This window comes from Topomyia yanbarensis, chromosome 3 (assembly GCF_030247195.1).
Source record: "Topomyia yanbarensis strain Yona2022 chromosome 3, ASM3024719v1, whole genome shotgun sequence".
NCBI classification, from domain to species: domain Eukaryota; kingdom Metazoa; phylum Arthropoda; class Insecta; order Diptera; family Culicidae; genus Topomyia; species Topomyia yanbarensis.
Genome location: NC_080672.1, coordinates 265,143,012 through 265,163,881, shown reverse-complemented (window position 1 = coordinate 265,163,881; position 20,870 = coordinate 265,143,012). Strand labels below are relative to the sequence as shown.

Here is a 20,870-nt window from a genome sequence, read left to right as displayed (position 1 = left end):
CAGAAGTTTGTATGGGATTTTTGGCCAATTTACATGGAGAAAACCCACTAATTCGCATTATTGCCGCTTGGCGGCACTGTATGCATCGTATTATCACTGTAAGTGAAAATAAGAAAGATCATTTAATTGCCCACAACTTTGTCGAAGACTACTAGTGAATCCGACTTTGTTGAAAGAAGTTATTAAACTTTTAGCGAAGTGATGTCTGAGTCAGTTTTGCATGGGGCCTAGCAATGCATGATTGTGTATCGGTACTCGATTCCCACCAACTATACATTTTTGTGAGATAATGGTTAGATTTAGCTGAATGATATGTTCAGAAGAACTGTAGTACATAATACGAGTTATATTTTGGTTAGAAAATTTTAGTTCCACTTGTGACCGCATAGAGAGCGCCAGCACCAACTTTTCATAGAAGTGAGATAGGGTATCGAGATGTTCGGAAGAATTATATAAAAATGCTCTTTCTACTACTTTGTGGAAGACACTTAATCTCTATCTCTTTCCGTTGAAAAGTTAGTGTTGGCGCCCTCTATACGGTAAAATGTGGAACTAAAATTTTCTAACCAAAACATGACTCGTATTACTTACTATAAATCTTCTGAACATACTATTGACCTAAACCTAACCATTATCTCACAAAAATGTATAGTTGGTGGGAATCGAGTATCGAAACACAACCATGCACTGCTAGGCCCCTTGCAAAACTGACTCAGACATCACTTCGTTAAAAGTTTAATAACTTATTTTAACAAAGCCGGATTCACTAGCAGTCTTCGACAAAGTTGTAGACAATTAAATTTCTCTGTGATTAAATGATGTTTCTTATTTTTACTTACAGTGATAATACGATGCATATAGTGTCGCCTAGCGGCGAAAATGCGAGTTAGTGGGTTTTCTCCATGTAAATTGTCGAAAAATCCCATACAAACTTCAGGTACGTTGGTCCGGTAGCTAGACTTGTCCGATTTGCTTCAAATTTGGAACAAGTACTCCTGGTGGGACTAGGAATCGACTCAGGTATGGGCCGATAGGGGTCATTTTTTTCCTGTCACTCTACTGCTTATATACGCTCTCATTCTGGTTCACGACTCGCTCACATGCCATCTCATTCTGGTCCACGCTGGTTTAAAGTGGCGTTTGATGGCTGGATCAATTTGACACTTGTTTTTCTCTATCCACATGTCCCGTCCTTGGGTTGAACCTGGCAACAGGCTAATCCGACCGGTACAGCAACAAGATACGATTTGAATTATTTTCATTTTGACAAGGATTTTGGAACAGATTTTGGTTTTTTTCTTGCTGTATTTTGTGTCTGTACATGTTCTACATGGTAAGCAATAAGCCCTTTGGTTCTACATGAGATCTGAAGATCAGTGATGTCTGTCTAGAGTCTGATCGAGGTAGACAACTTCATTGGATAAGGGCGTCGCCAAAGCGAATTTTGCAACTGTCAGACGGAACAAACCTTTGCGATCTCGCATGCGGACACAGGATGACCTGAGTTTTCGCCGCATTTATAACTATTTTTCAGTTCGTGAAATATTCAGTTAGAGAATCCAGGCCTCTCTGCAGTTTGTTTTTCAGAGCCTTGATGATGCGACCCTTGAAAAGCATTGCAGTATCATGAGCGAGCTGTGACAGGATTCCACCGTCCGGTAGAGGTGGGATGTCGGAATTGAAGCTGTTGTGCTGTATGTGCCCAAGGATATTTCCTTGTGGCACACCTGCAGGGTGGGAAATTTTTCTGAAATAACGCTGTGCAGAAACACCTGGAACGCTATTTTTTAAAAGATAATTTTTGGTGACGATACGTATTTTAAACACCAGATCATCATGCCACAGATTGTCGAACGCTTGTTCGAAATCTAACATCGCCATTGCTGTCTCCTGAGACATCGACTTGTTCCGCTGGATGATGTTGGTAACTTTAGTGAGTTGATGGATTGTTGGATTTCCCTAGCGGAATCCAAACTGTCCCTCAAGAAGGACAGCACTCTGATTAGCGAAGCAGAGTATTAGATTTTGGATTTATTTCTTAAACAGCTTGGATAGGAAAGAGAGTAAGCTGATGAGTAGATAGCTATCCCCGGTTTCAGCACTGGAATAACTTTTGCTAACTTCCGCACTGAAGGAAAGTAGCTAAACTATAAGCGCCGGTTGAATATTTTAGATATGAAAGCAAATGAGTTGAGGCTCAAATGCTTTAGCTCGATATCAAAAGTGTGGCCGAAACCAGGGGCCTTCATGTTTCGGGATTGTTGCGACAGAATTAGCCAGTCTATTATAGCTGTGGTTATAAAAAAAAACAAATGGGTATGGCTTGTTCAATAACAATAACCTAGGTCAGAACGTTAGCATAATAGGCACGCTATACAGTGTTTTGTCCGAGCTCATACAGAAGTCATATATTATTTAAACTATAACTAAAACTACAATTGATAGTAAGTACCAGGTTACGCTAAATCTACTTAAACTACACTTAACTTACTAAGAGCTTGTTAACATTTATTGTTAATTCTACAGTAATCCGAAATAAGATCAGGCATAGCCGACGACAAAGGAGATTACCGAGTTAGCAACTGAAACGGTATTGAGCACAAAAAAGTTGTAAGTGATAATTAACTTAGGTATAAGAAATAATGAAATAAATGAAATATTTCCAGCTTTAGCTGATCAACACAACACCGTGAGAACAAATCTGCTGAAAGAAATGTAGCTGTCATTAACCTGATCCAGTTGCTGCTCGTCGTAACAGGAATGTTTTAACAAAAGTCATCAGCTCATCCGCTGCGATTCTTGACTTATCTGTAACCAAACTGTTGGATAGATTAGACGTAGCCACGCCTTCAGTAACGGCGTGGACTTATTATGGCAACCCCAAATTATGAGAACACACAAACTGTTGTCCCGGCGCATTAACCTTTTCGGCAGGTGTTATAAAAAGAGAAACATCGTCTACATCTCCAGACGAGACCAGCGGAGGAGCATATTTAGGGTTTTCTTAAGAACCTTCGTCAGGGATCATACTGGCTTTGAGTGAGTGGATATTTTTGAAAAAATTCTCGCCTGGATAACCCTAGATAGAAAACTGTACATAAAAGATCTATCCTGAACGCCAGTTTTCTGATATTGTCTCTGTAAAATATTCCGGACACGGATAAGTTTTTTCGTGATGTTATCAATTTGGAGATTGGCCATTTAATTTTGCAGCATGGGTACCGACTTGTCTCGAGCTACAACGATCGCACGTTGAATGTGTGCAAGCGCCATGTTAATTTCCACCAATCCAGTAGTAGAGCGACGTTGATGTGAAAAATGGTCCGATGACAGCTCACTGAAGACGACTGGAGAATTCTCGGTGGCGTGTTGGTGATGGAAAGGTAGAGGTCAGATCTGGATACTCTCGTCGGACACTATTGTGCAAAGATGTTGTATAGGCCGGCTTCGAAGAGCGAGAACGATCCTGCTTCGGTTTCGCCGTCTCTTGCCTTACATCTTGTGCCGAGCATTAGGGACGCCATGTCAACGTGGGGAAGTCGGCAACTCGTTTTGTAATAGAGCCGATGTACCATCCTGGATGCTAGTTTTGTTTGTGCCAGTAGGCCGCAATGATGATGATAGGGCCAACTAACCATGACTCCGATTGCTTTGATGATCTTTGTGTGTTCGACAGCAGATGGTACTCGATGTTACGTTTCACAGCAATAGCCACTCCTCCTACTCCAGAATTGCTTTTATAGAGCCTTAAAAGTCGGAAATCTGGTAAACAGTTGTTAACTTCCGGTTTTAAATGCGTTTCGGTGATAAGCGCTATGTCGATCTCCTTGACATTGAGAAAATCTAGAAGTTCGATGTGCTTGTTCCTCAGTGACCAAGCGTTTCAGTTGGCGATGTTTATGGATGCAAGTCCGTTATTTATTTATATTGGACACTGCACCTAGTAGCTGTTTATTTCGTAGTTTTACATGTCCGCGGGATGGTTATAATCACCGACACTGTCGGGAATACTCGTGACTCGTCGATTGTTGAGGAGAAGCGGTTGGGAGTAATCGTCGTGGTTGTAATGCTGGAGAATGCGCTTCATTAAAAGTAGGAGTGTTTCGACGACGGTCTGGATGATTATTCAGTGAACAATGTTCACCGTCGCTTTTTTCGAATGACGATAAACTTCGCTTGTTTCTTACAGGTGTGGTTGATTTACGCCGCAGTTGGCACATACTGATGCATCGTCATCGTCTAGCCCCCAGGATTTGGTAACATGACTCGCGATGCATTTCTCGCACCGTGCATTCATGTGACCATTTATTCGTGCCTTGTCCCAATCTCAGACAGTTCATGCACTGGGTCGCTTCGTGGTGCTGCGGTCAATATCTTTCCCGTGAGACAATAACGCTGACTAAATCCCGAATACTTTTAAAGGCGCCAATGGTAGTGATTTCCTTGATGAAATGGATCAAAAACAGCTGGTCTCGGTAGCTGTTACTTTCATTTTTATCGGATTTTCGACTTATCGGATACACTGCTATCGGTTTCAAGCTAAGCTATTCGAGCACTGCTTTGACAGCTCTCGCGTCGAATGGTGACAATCCATGCAGAACCAAAATTTTCAAAGACTTTTCCAACGATAGATCGTGGGTGTAAAATTCCGCACCACTCTTTTTGAGAAATGAATCTCGGTTCCTGTAGCTATGTTACTTGCTATAATTCTAGCACAAATTCACCTATCGAGGTAATTGATTGAACGTAAAGCAGATTAATGCACGGTTTGAAAGGTACTTGTTTTATCCGATATGAAACCGTTACAACCTTCGATAGTCGTCACGTTTTTTGTTCGTTTTCTCCAGCTGGTTCTGTCCTGGTAGACTGGTGGAGTTTTACTCCAAATCAACAGCTGGCGGTGCTGGCAGTTCAATGGTTTTTGTGTTAGCAGTATCCATCGTGTTACAACCGCAACATTCCATTCGTAGTTGATACCTTCAAGCGAGTGATAAAGGATTTTAAAAGAGAAAAGAGAGATTCAACAGTCATTAGACACTTTACTGATCACCTATCGGGCAACATCTAATCTGTCAGCTCCGGAAGGCAAATCTCCATCTGAAATTATGTTTGGACGCAAAATTTGTACCAGTCGTGTAGCTTTATTATTGTCTTACATGAGGCCAAACTATGTCGCCATTCACCTCTGATACAGAACTTCTATCCCTTATCTCCCGGCGGTGCCAACCGGGGTACTCCTTATTCCACTTTCGCTTCAACTTTGGGCCGGGTCGGATTCTAAACTCATTTGCGACCAGTTCATTCATTTCGATAGGTTGATGAGCAGGAGTCTGGCTCAGTTTCGTTACGAGGGGAAGCGGCATTAGTGAATATTTGCTGGGATCTGTGGTCATACGTTGGGAGGGAAGAAGAACAAACGACGCCCGTGTGAAACTGCTAGTGTATCTGTCATACGAAGTTAATCTTTCGGTATAATTAACGGTTATTTTAGGCCTCTCAAAATTATTTCATGGTTTTCTTTGGTAGGTTCGGTTTGTTTACTACCCTCGAATAATCTTTGTTCTGTTCTTTTCCTTTTGCTAGTTATCCTTCTGGATAACATATTTAGAAAAAGAAAATTCAATTTAGACATTTTCTCGCCATTTTCTGTGACAGCAAGTCTAGATCAATAACGGGGTCACAACCAGGTCGCGCAAGCTTAAGCTAAAAAATAATAAACAAACTAAAATATCTGGTAGCGATCAATCAAGTTTGAGTAAGAAGAAACACTCCCGACGGCCGGCTGTCCGGAGTTCTAGTTTGTCAATAAAGATTCTTGGACATTGATCGCAAGCGACGTTCGTGCTAATTCTATGGTTATATTGTGCACCAAAACATATTTTCCCTTTCCCTTCCCTAGTAACACAATTCCTTTCCCGTGATCCTCATGAAGATGAAGAGGTAGTCTTGGTCTCTTTCAACGGCTAACATTCTTTTATTTTGTCTTTTTGACTATTTTATGAAAATCTTGAGTCAGAGTCAGTGAACCATGCACAGTGAGAATGATTTGCTCCTCCAAGTATAACTTTTCAGTTCTTTGTGTATTTGAAGACTTTTTTCATTAGGCCCAATCTGCAAATGAGAGCCTTCTTTTTTCGCTTTCTCTTTCGATTATTAATGCAAAACCATAAATCTTTTCCAACATTTATCAGTAAAATGTTTCGAAAGATCAAGGTTTTTACTAGCTTATTGCGCAAACAGTTGAAAGGAAATCAGAAAGGTGACCGAGTAATTCACGGAAGAGAAAGTAAACAAAAAGAGGCTCTCTTTTGTAAATTGGACCTATTGAAAAAAAAGTTTTCATTTTTACTCATTCGGTCAATCACGAAATGCAGCTACGGGCAGTCTACCTAAGCTATGGAGGTTTGAAGGTTTGTACGTAAATAGCATCCGGAGGCCATTTTCATTCAGCTGCGGCTGACGTCGACATCACTGGCGAGCAGTATGGAGATGAGATATTATTAGGTTTGTTCCAGTACACGGAAGTTGCTCCGGAGCAAACAGGAGCAAAAAATACTTGCCTCGTTTTACTCCGGTTTGCTACCAGAAGAAGAAAAAAGATGAGAAGAGAATACAGGAACGGGTTTCACCGGAGTACTTCCAGTTTCTCCTGGTACCGGAGCAAACCTATTGAGGACCAATTCCTATCAAATGTTTGATACACAAGATTTGGTTAAAAAGGATGGGGCAACAAGTCATAGCTGTTCCTACCATCGAGTCATTGATGACGAAGTTTGATAGACAAACCATTATGAAATAGGATAAACTGAATTGGCTGCCTCGTTCTTGCGGTTTGACGTTGAAGAAAAATACTATGGTGCTATGATCTTTTCTACACCGACGAACCGCAGAGACCTAGAGTCCTACATTGAATGCGTTATTCGCGAATTTTGTCCAGTCGTTCCCGATTAGCTGACCAATATTGGGCTAACCGAATGAAATTTTTAGAACGTTGTTGCTTCGAATACGTGTCTGCCTTATGTCGTTTTCGCTAGAGGCAGAAACTCAGTTTCGGATCTAACTGCTCTCAAGCCAGTTTCGAACCTAGGTTATGCGCAACTGAACAGAAAACCGGGTTGGGTTTTAACCTGAGGGTTCGCTCACATCACCGCTGTTTTGCGAGAACCCAACTCAGTTCCATTAAAAACGTTCGTTTGAAGCAACTAACCTGGGTTAGTTTCTAGGTTCTCATTCGAAAACGATATTATCCAACCATAATAGATAAACAGAAATTGTTGCCGAGGATTGTTCGTGCGATATCTTGAAATAAAATGTTTTAATCCACCTAGCGGTGCAATTGTGGCTGTCTCAATCATGAACACGAGAATGTTCGCGTTGTTTATATTCATTAAAAGCTTTCAAATGTATATATTACATTTTATTATTATACATGACATGACAACTATATACAAGAAAAGAAATCATTATTCGAGTTCTAAAATTTTGCAAAAGAAAAATTCTTGAAATTTTTTTTTTTTCAAGATAACATAAAATCTTGACGTTTCGTGAATTTTAAAGATGTTTGGCATTAAAAATACGAATTCGATTTCTGAAATTTCATGACCCCCCCCTCCCCTTTGAAAAAAATTTTGAGTTCCGAATTATATGGGAATTTCATATGTGACCGGAGGGTTCAGTCTATATTTCCGGAACCATATAAGCGATCCGTACGAAATTTTATAGACATCTCTGGGGATAATATAGCTATTATTTGGGACTAAGTTTGTGAAAATCGGCCCAATCATTTCCGAGAAACTGATATGAGTTTGCTAGTTTTGAAAGATGGCCGCTTTTCCTGGGCACTTCCGGAGCCGTCTATCGTGGTCAATGTAGTCAACGAAAGTTTGTTTGGCCGTCGGTGACCTAGAACTGCAAATTTAAGTTGTTTGAGAGACATTTTAGCGAAATTTTTATCTTTTTTGCTTTCATCGGAGTATCGGTTTGAATCACAATTTGCTATGTGATCGCACGCCGCAACCCGTAACTCCGGAACCGGAAGTCGGTTCGGGATAAAATTTAATAGCCATTTACGGGGACGCAACATCTTTCATTTGAGACTAAGTTGTGGTCATATTTTGGAAAAAATTTCACCATTATACATTCATTGCAGAATTTATTAAAATCGACATTTTCTTAGTGATCGTACTCACCACCCTGTAATTCCAGAACCGGAAGTCGGATCCATTAGAAATTCGATAGCAGCCTATGGGTTGCACCTTTCATTTGGGACTAAGTTTGTGAAAATCGGTTCAGCCATCTCTGAAAAAAGTGAGTGAGACTGTGTTCGCGTACACACACAGACGCAAATACACACACATACATACATACACACACAGACATTTGCCGGACTCGACGAACTGAATCGAATGGTATATGTCACTCGGCTATCCGTTAAAAAGTCGGTTTTCAGAGCAATTGCAATACCTTTCTATTGAGAAAGGCAAAAAACGTTTAAAACACCCTTTACAATGCTTCTCCATCACATTCACATGGCGATGGAGACGCCCAGTTTTTATGAGATTACTTACACATATCAGATGCAATCTCGCGAGACATTTATTATAGTATGTGATTAAAGCACACATGAAGAAAAAGAATAAAACATAGTATATATTTCTTACTAAAAATGACTGGAGCAACTTGTAAACAGAATGAGCTTTTCAGAAGGTTTAGGTAATTATCTCGAAGAGAATGCAAATTACAACATAGTATTTTTGCTATGGCAACCACGCTGTTGCATTCGCAGCGTACCAAAGTTAATTTTCATTTTAGACTTGTTGATTGTTTAAATTGAGTTTTTTTGCCAGCATCATGAGGACACAGCCTGGTTCGTTACGCGGCGAATACGTTTGTTGTGTTGTTTTTGACTATCTGCTATACCTACTTGCCAAGTGAAAATGTCAAGAATGGCCCCCGACATTTGGTTCGCTTTTTGCTTGCAAACTGATATGCAACATATTGTGTGACTTGGATAGCAAAAAACGGCTGCACAAATAGAACACCAGACATGGCGAAAGAAAAATGAACAAACGAACCTCAAATCGCAGCCAGCAGAGGCACCACATTGGAACTGGTAACACTTTTACAGCTATTCCTTCACCCATCCGACTACTGGGCTTACAATAAGAAGCGAGTACACAATAAAACATGTGAATAATTATGTAGACGTAAAATTTCATTCGAAAGTTTTTCGTTTGTATTTTCTAGAAGCTTGTTGTTGGGAGGTAATTGAAAAAAGTCATAAAAACACTGCTTGATGCAAATGCTTTTCTGAAGGAGCGGCATTAATGAATTTAATTTACATGAAAATGTGTTCTATAGTTTTTTTTGTGTAATGAAAGTTAAAGCATGGATTAAAGCATGGGTAAATTGGATGTTATCTGTGTGTTGAAGCCTACCCTGAGAAAAGAATTTTCAAAATTGTTCGTCCAATGAGGGTTCTCTGCTGGTTCAATGTTGAACTGAGTCGCACGAATCGTTCAACAGGTGTCCAGCATATCATTTTTAATATTTAGTGTTCGTTGCATCAAAGTCATCGTCGATGACGAAACTCTTCTTTGAGAATGAAACGGAACGTATTTTACTTTTACTACATCTTTCTGCATAAAGAACAACTATTCTCGGTAGGGGGAATTTGTTTTTTGGTAGTAACTTTATTCTTTAGTCGTACAATCTCTTTTTCATTCATCGATTCGTATTTTTACAGATTACAAGGTGCTACAGTGGTTTTGTGCTTTGCAAGTGACCTAGTATGGGTTGTAGATCCCATCAAATGCAACACAAAATAATGTATGAAAACTGTTGTATACCCTCAAAATCTTTATTTATAGCAAAAAACGATGTTTCGGAAGTTTCGGCACTAAATATTTTTAAGTGTTGTGGAAAGAAGAAGCTTACCTTTCTTTCTTAGCTTACGGTTTGCTATGTTATGTTCATTTGTTAAAAGTACTATGCGGTTTGGGATCAATAACAAGAAAGTAACCATCATTTTGCGATTTTTTTATTCAACATATAAAAATTGCTCAACATTTTTATTAAAAAGCGTCTTTGTTTTATTAGAAATTTAGAAAGAACATTTAATTCCGCATCCAACGACCTACTTATGTTCCAAATCGGTTAAAAAATGGTAGAGTTATTAATTTCCAATTATTTTTCCAAATTAGAACCTTGCTCGCATGAACTCTTAAGCAGGAATGCACAAGAACGGTGCTGCTCCGTGTCCTATTGCTGTGCACTGGCTCATTATGTGTCAGAGCTAAATTCATTGAGCTAGTGCTTGTGCTAGTTTCCGATGAGCTAGAGTTGGCGAGTAGCACGAGCACCGATGAGCGAGAGCTCTCGCTAGCACGGTGACAACTAGCACGCTGTACGGAGCTATAGCTCAGCTATAGCAAAGTAGAAAAACAAACAACGCGTTAGTGTGAGTAATGGTGTCTGCATCGTTTTTTCAGCAACCAGACGCACATTCACCAACGCATATTTCTTGCTTTGTCCTATTCTTTCGTTCCACAGCTAACACTACTGCACCGTTCTAGCTCATCGGACAAGCTTACTGTGCCAGCTCATTGAGTTAACTCGTGCCAGCTTACCTAGTTAGCTCATGGTGCTAGCTTATCGTGCTAACTCGTTGTTCTAGTTCTTCGAATCCTATAGCTCGACCACGAAGGTTACCTAGCACGAGCGGTGTCAGTGCTTATTGCTTTTGGTTCGTTGAAAGCGGCCGCTCAGCTCGTATTAGGCTATCGTGCTGTGTTTCATGAATCCCTGCTCTTAACGGGTTAGTCAGGTATTGTCTCGCAATATAGGACTCTATAATTATATCTTCAGTTATATTATCAATTCTAATCTCAAGTTTAAAATCAATAACTCTGCCATTATTCAACCGATTTGGGACATAAATAGGTCGTTGGATGCGGAAATAAATGTTCTCTCTAAATTTTTATTAAAATAAAGACGCTTTTTAATAAAAATGTTGAGCAATTTTCATATTGTTATGAAAAATTCGCAAAAACTTTCATATTGTTGTCCCAAAACTGTACTAGTACTGTGTTAGTACTTTTAACAAAAGAACATAATATACAAAATTGAAAATCCATTGCAAAATGATCGCGTAGAAATTTTTTTAGTGTCGAAAGTTCCCAAAAATTCCTTTTTTTGCTATAAATCATGATTTTGAGGATATATCAAATTGAACAAACGTGGTTTTGTGTCATATTTGACCAGACCTACAACCTTTAACCACAGAGAACAGACGTCCATCTTCAACATTCAACTTGTGTAAAATCTCTAACGGTTTCGAAGGTAGTTGGGATATCCAAACCAGGTGCGCTACTGTCGTCATGTTTTTTGTGGCTGAGTTCGACAGAATTTACAGCGGCTATTCCTCTACCCAGTCAAACTAGTCCGGAACGGGTTCGGACTTCCAGCATGAATTCCAGCTCAAATGCATCAACCGATAGAGTCGAAATCGGTTGTTTTCTTTGAGCAAGATTCCATACTGAATCCATTCAGGATTTCGAACCGGTTCCGGAATGGATTTGACGGATAGTTGGGATAGGTTGGTGTGGCGGCGCTAGTGTTTATCGTATATTAATTCAAATGTTTACACACGTTTTTTAAATATTTTTGTTCGATCATGGATGTCTGTTCTCTGTGTCACTTCAAAAATATATTCAATTTTTTTATTTTATATAACTATGTTAGGCCATGTTCAGGAGTGTTTCAGTTGTAGATTCATAATTTTGACTGTTCTATAAAATAAAACTAAAAATTTTAAAACTACAACTTGCTGTCCCCAGCAGCAATTTTAGCGGGTGCTCTATTCAGTTTTAAATCCATTTTCCGCCATGCCTTCAGCGTTACTGTATTTAAATTTATTTTTCCTCAGTCTATCGGGTCCAAGTGTCTGTGCTGAAAACTTTGCATGTATTTAAAACACAGTTCTAAACGTGTCAGCAACAAATAGAACGGAGTCGTATAACAGTTTTAAATTTTAAAACATAACTGTTCGAAATTATAAAACAAAACGCTGGGGATGTGAATGTTTCAGTTCCAGTTCTACTTTGAAACTCCTATACAAAAAAACGCTTCTGAACATGCCCGTAGTGTTTCATCCGTTCTTTCCAGTTCGCTGTTTGATTATATCGATTTTTTTTTTAAATTAAAAAATCGATCTAGCTAAATCGATTTTATTTCGAAGTGCTCGACACTATACTGTTTACGAAAGTTAGAGCATGTTCAGGAGCGTTTCAGTTCTAGATATATAATTTTGACAGCTCTATTATATAAAACTGAAAATTTTAAAACTAGAACTTGCTGTTCCCAGCAGCAGTTTTAGCTGATGTTCTATTCAGTTTAAAATTCATGTCTCGCCATTCCTTCAGCATTACAGCTTACAAATTTATTTTTCCCCAGTCTATCGGGTCTAAGTGTCTGTGCTGAAAACTTTGCATGTATTTAAAACACAGTTCTAAACGTGTTTTAAAATCAGCAACAAATAGAACGGAGTCGTATAACAGTTTTAAATTTTGAAATAAAACTGTTCGAAATTATAAAACAAAACGCTCTGCTGGGGATGTGAATGTTTCAGTTCCAGTTCTACTTTGAAACTCCTATACAAAATAAAACGCTCCTGAACATGCCCTTACACTAGGCACAGAAATTACAGGGAATGGCAAAGGCTAGCAAAACGTATACATTTTTCGAATATGAATGCAAAGCTCATATTTAATTATTTGGGGAGAAATGCCGCACATTTCTAAATTTAGATCCTGCATCAATATTTTATAAAATCATTTTTATCAATTGCGATAAGTTTCCTTGGGCAACTGTTAGGTTGGAGTAACTTAATTAAGGGTACTATATGTTTGTTTGAGCGATATATATATATATATATATATATATATATATATATATATATATATATATATATATATATATATATATATATATATATATATATATATATATATATATATATATATATATATATATATATATATATATATATATCTGTTGGTAGGGGTTCCTTAAAAACAGTTTTTGGCTGTTTCTCCTAACAATGAATTTATAAAACTTAGGTTTGTTCTTGAAAGATTCATTTTAAAAAGCATAAATTCGCTGAAATTTTTGTTTCTATCCCAATATTGACATCACTATAAAACAATGCGTTTACGATAATTGGTTCATTAAGCTATATATAGTTTTCCGTTCCATTCGATAAATTTTAGGTCCAATATACACAATCTTGTTTATTTGTTTATTTGTGGAGCAGGGAAAAGCCCGCTGGAGTGAAGCTCATTTTCGCCTCTTCTCCAGTAGGCATAAAACCTTCTCATCTTTACATTGTCAACAGGCAATATGCTAACACTAATGAATAACAATATAACATCATTTCAAAAAATTTTTTTGTTGTGATACGTAAACACGATTTTTTTTTTGTTTTTTAATGGGATTTTCAATTGATTGACAATTGTGTAGTGGATTGCACTGGTTTTGCACTTTCTAGCAGAAGTAGTGTCAATGGAACATACCCAGTTTTCTGCACTTCTGCAAGAAAGTGCAAAAACGATGCAGTTTCAGTGCACTCCAGTGCACCGGTGTCAATCAATCGAAAACCCCATAAATAAATCTTATGTAAAAATACCCAGTCAAAAAGGGCAAGTTGCTGGCTAACGGGGGGCTATTTGCCAACTTGGATGCGCTAATTGCCCTTCAATTTGCCAGCAAATTGCTGGCAATTAGGGGGCTATTTCAAATGCAACATTTGGGCGATACGCCGCCGTCATTTTTTTTACGCCCAACCCAATTGCCTAATATGAAAATTAAAAATAATACTTATTTTCGGATTCATTATCTACTCACATATACTTACCAGTATACTAGGTAATCACCACCAACTTATAGGAAGAATCAAAGATGAAGTTGGTATTGCACACTAAAACTTATCACAATTTGACGTTCCTTAAGACTTTATGTCTGAGATCTTGTTCTACTATACTTACACACGATTCCACAATTTTCTACATTCGTTGGCTAAATGAAGTGCACTAGACAAACAAAATACAAGTGAGAACACACCAATTGTTCAAAAAACAATTTTAAGCTTAAGCCAAACATGAACCGCCATGTTTGAAAAACGCAAAAAACAACCAGGTCCATTTCAGCCGCCAGAAAATTTGTCTGAGTATTCAAATTGCCTTTAAATCGCATTCGCAAATTGCATTTGTTCCTGGGGGCAATTAGCACAGGCGAGTTGAGTTAAACGTCAAACTTTTTAAATCGCCTGACCATGTTCGTCCGCATTTTTTTGACAGGGATGGTGTTTATTTCAAATAAAAATAGCCCTGCGGGAAAACCGGGAAACATGTAGGGTAATGTGCCTATTTTGACCATACTAAGCAGGGTGCCTCACTAATTTATTAATTTCTCGGCCTACAATCAATGGAATGCGTAAAAATTGACATCAACAGCTTTGCTTCATTGTTAAGAACCAATATTATAATACAAATGCGTTGAAAACAGTGAAATTTTCGTGTTTGAGCGCAACGAAAACTCGAATCGAGTGCCCCTATTGTGGCGCTAGCATTTGATTCAATGCGTTGAACAAAGATGGTAGACACTGCTCTAACCAACGGCTTCAAATGGGTAGGGTGATAACAGAAAAATAGCGAAAATGGGCTCAACACCCTATTCATTTTTTCTTACAGGGCATCATTTATCGTGAAATTCGATATGTCAAATGCTTCTGATAGTGTCAAATCAAGACTGTCAACATATTTCTTTATTTTAAATTTAAATTTTATTTTCACATTTCCTGAGAATAAACCGAAGTAATTTTTGTTCATTTTCGCGTTTGTGAACGGTTATGTGCGTACAAATAGGTGTAGAAAATTTTGTTTAACATTTGTGTATAAGTAACATAGGGTTAGATAGGCTCCAATTCTGCGATTGCTACAAAAAGTGGTGTATGGATTATGCTGACTGACAGCTTACAGCGGTAGTGCGGTTTCTTGTTTTGTTTTGGTCGTGAGGAAGGCGGCCATCGAGTTTTAATCAGAAAGTGACGGACCACGGTAACAACCAGATGTCCAGAAAATTGTTGTGTTTTTTTCGGGACAGTTTCCCGCCACTGTAACAAACGTTAAGTGCGCTTGTGCGACGGTAGATTCCCGTCGAAAGAGCTGACCCGTGGTCCGGGTGCTCAACTTAGTAATTTATTTTTTTGTTTACTTTTGTTTTGTTGTGTTACGAAAATCCGAAATTCCGGTAGATGCACCTAGGCCGCCCTGAAAAAAAGGGTCCGCCGGGCGAACAAAAACCCGAGTAGTGGACTTACCGCTACTTTTAACGATAGCCTTTAAATTATACTACAAAATCTTCAGATAACCAAAACGATCCATCGTAGTATCAATGAAGACAAGTTTCCAACTCCAGAAACTTCGAATGCATCCCGAACCATTACATTTCGCCCAACATGATAGACGGTCGATCTTAAATTTTACAATTCCAACTCATCGATGTAGGATCATTTATTTATTTGTATGTTTATTTATTTATTTATTTATTGATTTATTTTTTTATTAGAATAGTTCATCTGACAAAAAATAGTCCTTTTTATTAGGAGTCAAGCCAAAAAATTGAAAACCGCGAAACTTTCAGTACGAACTTGTGCGACGGGCCACCAAACTAGAACATATCCTCGACCATGCAGAAAGTTCGCATACATGCTGATATCGGTTCGATAAATCCAAACGCCGTACGATGATATCTTGGTGGAAGTCAACAAGGAATAGAATCTTCGGGGAGTCGATTTCGGCGTTGATTACCTTCGCCACAAATACTGCTTGTTGAATTTTTCTGCGTCGTTCTAATGGGTTGAGGCCGATCAGGCAGCACCAATATGGGTACGGTGGTAGATCAAAAGGACTCCGCCAGAGAAGGTCTCGTAGAGTGAATCAAACAAATGCTTTCTGCTCACTTTAAATTCGTAGATTTCAAACAAGCTGATGAGGACCCCAAATCAGACTGGCATTTTCGAGTAGTGAGCGAACCAACGAATAGTATAACGTCTTCAAGCAAGTCCCGGCCAATTTTGGAAATAAAACCGAGTTGCCGAGTTCCTTTCGAAATTGATGCTGAGCGATGCAGATTGAAGCTTAGCTCGCTGACGTGATTAACTCTATTGAGCCTTTCCCATCGATCTGGTAATAGTAAAGTATTGGATTAACTATGCAATTGAAAGTTATAATCTCAAATTTAGCTATGTTTAAAATGCGCCAATTTCTACGACACCAGCCGACGAATGTATCCAGAAGCCGTACACAGACGTCGATATTGCGAGCTACAAGGTACAACTTCAAGTCATCAGCGTACACCACCAAAACCAAACAGCAAAGTAGCATCGTTGAAGAACAGCACAAACAGCATTACACTCCCATGTTGCTGCCCTGTGGGACCCCAGATTTGTTCGTAAACTGAGAAGAGACACAAGATCACAGCTGCACACGTACACAAAAAAAATGTAAACGTTATGCCTATTGATTTTACACATAGATTTTTGCAATCAGCGGAGGCATATAGATACTATTTGCTGGCAGATAAACCTAATGTGTGTATTTAAAAGAAATATTAATCTTGCATTCACATTGTTTATACAGTTGACACATAGAAGGTATGTGTTCGCGTGATAACATCAGAATTTCTTCTTCTTATGGATTTTAAGTGGTTTGAAGACAATAGAATTAGCGTTTGATTTTTTTTTCAGTGTAGGACTCTATCACGTAAGTAAGAAATCAGCCATTTAACAAAATTGCGCGACGTTTAATTTCTAATCAAGTTACGTAACTTTGGATATATAGATTATGATAGTAATCACACTACGAGTATTTCAGTGCCTCTGGGAATCGCTTTTTGCCTGATACCAGAAATACTGAGGGTAATCAAACCTCGGTAACTCTTGAAACAGTTGCGTGCAGTGGATCAAACCAGTTGCGTTTGATTTCTAATCAAATTCCACAACTTTTCGAGTATAAGTTATGATAGGAATCCCACAGCGACTAATTAAGTGCCTTTGGGGGTCGGTTTTTGCCTACTGTACATTGTCATGAAAAAGCTAGCTGTACAGACAATGTCTGTGCCTAGTATAGATGCCCTATAGTATAACAGTAACTATTGTTTTTGTGAAAAAGTATTGTTGGGATTCTTTGGAAACATACTTCAGAATAGCGCAACACAAATTTCGTGGGTTGATGACGAATCCATTTCGTTAATAATGCTCTGAGGAATTGTTTGATAAAATAGACGAAAAACTTCATAATATATACGAACATTTCTCGTAGTAATAGGCATTTTGGAAAAAATAGATTTTGACAAATTACGGAATATCGTTGCCTAAACGCTAATTTGTTTTCTTTTTCCATTTTGGCCGGCAAAAGTTTGCTTCCGACCACAAGACTTTCTTTCTACCGAAGAGTTTGAGGAATGTTTTAAGCTGATGAAAACAATTCGAATTTTTAAAAGTTGATGTTGATGGCCTTACTACTTACCTTAATTTCGGACTGAATCTTGGATTGCTTTTTATTCGGGCCATTCAAAACAATAGTATTCCTAGTTCATCGTGAGAGATATTGTTCGATAGTGGAAGTTGAAAAGAATAAGTAACGTATCAAAAGATAATGTTTACAAATAATTCAGCTCCTAGGATAAACGTGTTTGTCTCTGTACAGCCAGTATTTTGGAAGGAAATGAAAATTATTAAAAATTACAATTTAGTTTTGGGCGTTAGGTTTACCAATTACTGTGTAATTCAAATGAACTATTATTTTCTAGGAGGTAAACATAAAGTTGAGTGTTATGTTTGTTTGTCTATGGTATTGGTATTGAAATTTAATTTCGCGATTCGTGTACGGTGTACTTCGTGTCTACAGTGTTTTGTAGTTCAAAGCGGTTAATGTAATGCTTATAACAAAATATTGATGCAACTTTAAGTGTCAGTAAGAAAGATAAAGCTGTAAGAAAGATAAAGCTGGTTTACATGTTATTTAATTTTGCAAGCCATTTTATATCAGTTGAATCGAGGAACGTGAATGCATGACCCGAACGACAACTTTATCCTGCTACGACTGGACTCAGCAAACTTTCCGGTGGCGCGATTTTGTTGTCATTCTTCCTATGAGAAGAGTAAAAAATCTCTGCGATTTCACATGGGAAATTTACCTCAAAAGTTTTCGGCCGTTGCAGTTTTACCTGTTTGTGTGCATTTTATCCCCACAATTTACAGCGAAAAAGTTAGTGCGCAACAGAAGGAAGAACAAGAATTGTATTGCAGTTTGTTTCTCTCAGGGCGAAAATGAAAAAGCACTCTTCTGACGTTGGACAGTGGTTTACCGACGGAAGGAGAGCAGTTGAGACTAGTACTTGATGGTTTGATAAAAATAAGGCCTGCAGGCACAAGAGAGCACTCGAAAATGCCAAACGAGCTAAAGTTGTCGAAATATTCAAATGTAATTTGCAAAATCCACCTGTCAAATAATGTGCCATAAAATGTCGATACAGTTGGAGGGAAAATCTCGAACAAAAAGTTTTCATGCCCAGCTTTGCATGAAGTGCAGGCTTCTCTTTTCCACGGAGAGCAAACTGCTGTGGATGAAAGTTTGGCTCAAATAGAGGAAAAAACTGTTGCACGGAGCGAGTGAATAACTGGACCAACAAAAGTTTTTAATGAAATTTTGTGAATTTGTGTGAATGCTGATTGTTGCATTTATTTTGACCGTGCTTAGCGGAACAAGAGCGGAGGTTTCATAAACATCGTTTACAATTAATCAGGGGATATCGGATGTTTGAGGATTCAGTGAATGTACCTTGATATATTGTAGACACAAGTTGAATTTTGAACTTTTTCGTGTTCATGGTACCGGGTTTTCTGTCCGTACAGCGAATGTCTTAAGAAACTGATGCCAGCAACGCGTATAAATTTTTCGAATATGAATTCAAAGCTCATCTCTATTCCCCGGGTGTGTTCTCAAAAGACCGTAAGCGAAAAAGTAATACTACATTGTACCGCTATTTTCTTATCTTACTATCGTCGCACACGTTTAATTAACCGTATTTTTTCAAACAATGGTTTTGGTTTCCCAAGGTCATATGAACATCAATATTAGAGCCGCTTCAATGTACGCGCGTAACAAAATGTAAGCGACAGCGTATTCAGTGTATTTTTACAACTGCACACAGTTACATAAAAGGGACATATGTTCGACTTTTTTAAATGAATATGTCATTTCACTTACGTCCTTGAAAAATGAATGAAATGCTAATTATGTATTTATTTATTTCTCCAAAATTGGTTCTATAAGGTGTTGTTATTCGCACGCGTACGACAAGACACATGTACAATCTCGAGAACAACAGAAAACGACGAAAACACCTGATCGCTTCCACATACAACAAAAAAAAACGAATAAAATGAAGATGTCAATAATAAAAAAATTCTATGCAATAAAACACCAAACATCACACAAACAAAAAATATGGCAAGTGTAATGAGCAAACTGCAACAACACGACACGCCTAAGAGTCTCTCCAACATGGGAACCAGCTGGTATATGATGCTATTAGCCACAACACCGCAGAGCCACTGCATAACGAAGTCAATACAACAAACATTGAACATATGAAGAACACAATGTATACAATAAATATAATATGTTATATATACTCGGACAGACCTTTAATTGATAATACGTATCGCCAAAAGCCGGACCACCTTATGTTTACATTGCGCGTATGAGAAGATGGAGAGGAAACAAGATAATTGACGCTTCGATTTCCACTTTTCGTCAATTTATATGTTTTTCTTTTAAACTCGATGAAACATCTAACACATTCTGCTGGGCAGTAGATGAACTGTGAGCTAAGGCTTCGGGGGTTAATTCAACTTGAAATGTAATTGTTTCGTAATTACAGTTTAATTTTTTTTTTTGAACAGTCGCATGTGCTTTGGTGTCTTGAAATCAGTCCAATGTGCTACGACGTATGTGAGATATAAGGAGGGAAAAGGACGTATCGTAAGTTGGTAAAATGTCGTATTGACAGAAAAAGGTTGTATTGTCAAATTTTGCAATAATGGTAATAATCGCAACGATTTCTTATCAACCGTATTAAACCACTAAAGCAAGGGAAAAACCAAAACCGTGGACGATTATTTTAGTATTTAAAACGGTTTAGTTCCTAAATAGATATTAAATATTTTCGCCATACTTAAAACTTATTTTTCTCGTTTCGAGCAAAATGTCAATAGGTTGTTTTGAAAACCCATTCTAGATATGCTTTTGACTTCCGTGAACAAATCACACTGCACATTTAATAAATTTCAATTAGCTATGTACTGGAAGGAAACTTTGTTAAAACACCTAAAAGAAACACCAAAAAATTGTCCATACAGCTTCCGTTCAAATCCAAAACACTGATATCAGTATCGTGTATAACCTACTTTCGCAGCAAGAACACTTTTTTCTTCATCAATATGACCAATATGGTTCTCCAGGGTATATTTACCCCATTCCTTCAGGATGACTGCGTGCTTGCTAGTAATTGTATGCTCTTGAATTTTGCCCTCGAAATAATCCCATCAATGCTCTACATAGTCCCATATGGAAAAATAAAACAACCCACAGAATAACTTAAATTTAGGTAGTTTTGAGTTTTGCGTCGCTTTCGCACTTATAAGTGTTGTCAAAAACAAAGAGAGAGATTCGACTCAGTCGGGGTCTTCCATGGAATAAGGTAGTTTTTAGTTGTTTGAAGTATACTCACAATTAGGTAGATTCAAC

General features: G+C 38.1%; 1 long non-coding RNA gene across 1 annotated transcript; it reads left to right on the top strand.

The window, feature by feature from the left end:
* Positions 1-2,321: 2,321 nt before the first annotated feature.
* On the top strand, positions 2,322-19,643 carry LOC131693576 (uncharacterized). The gene is made up of 4 exons (XR_009306269.1): positions 2,322-2,444; positions 2,527-2,610; positions 2,667-3,039; positions 19,395-19,643. It is a non-coding gene; the product is annotated as an uncharacterized LOC131693576 (long non-coding RNA).
* The last annotated feature ends 1,227 nt before the right edge of the window (positions 19,644-20,870 follow it).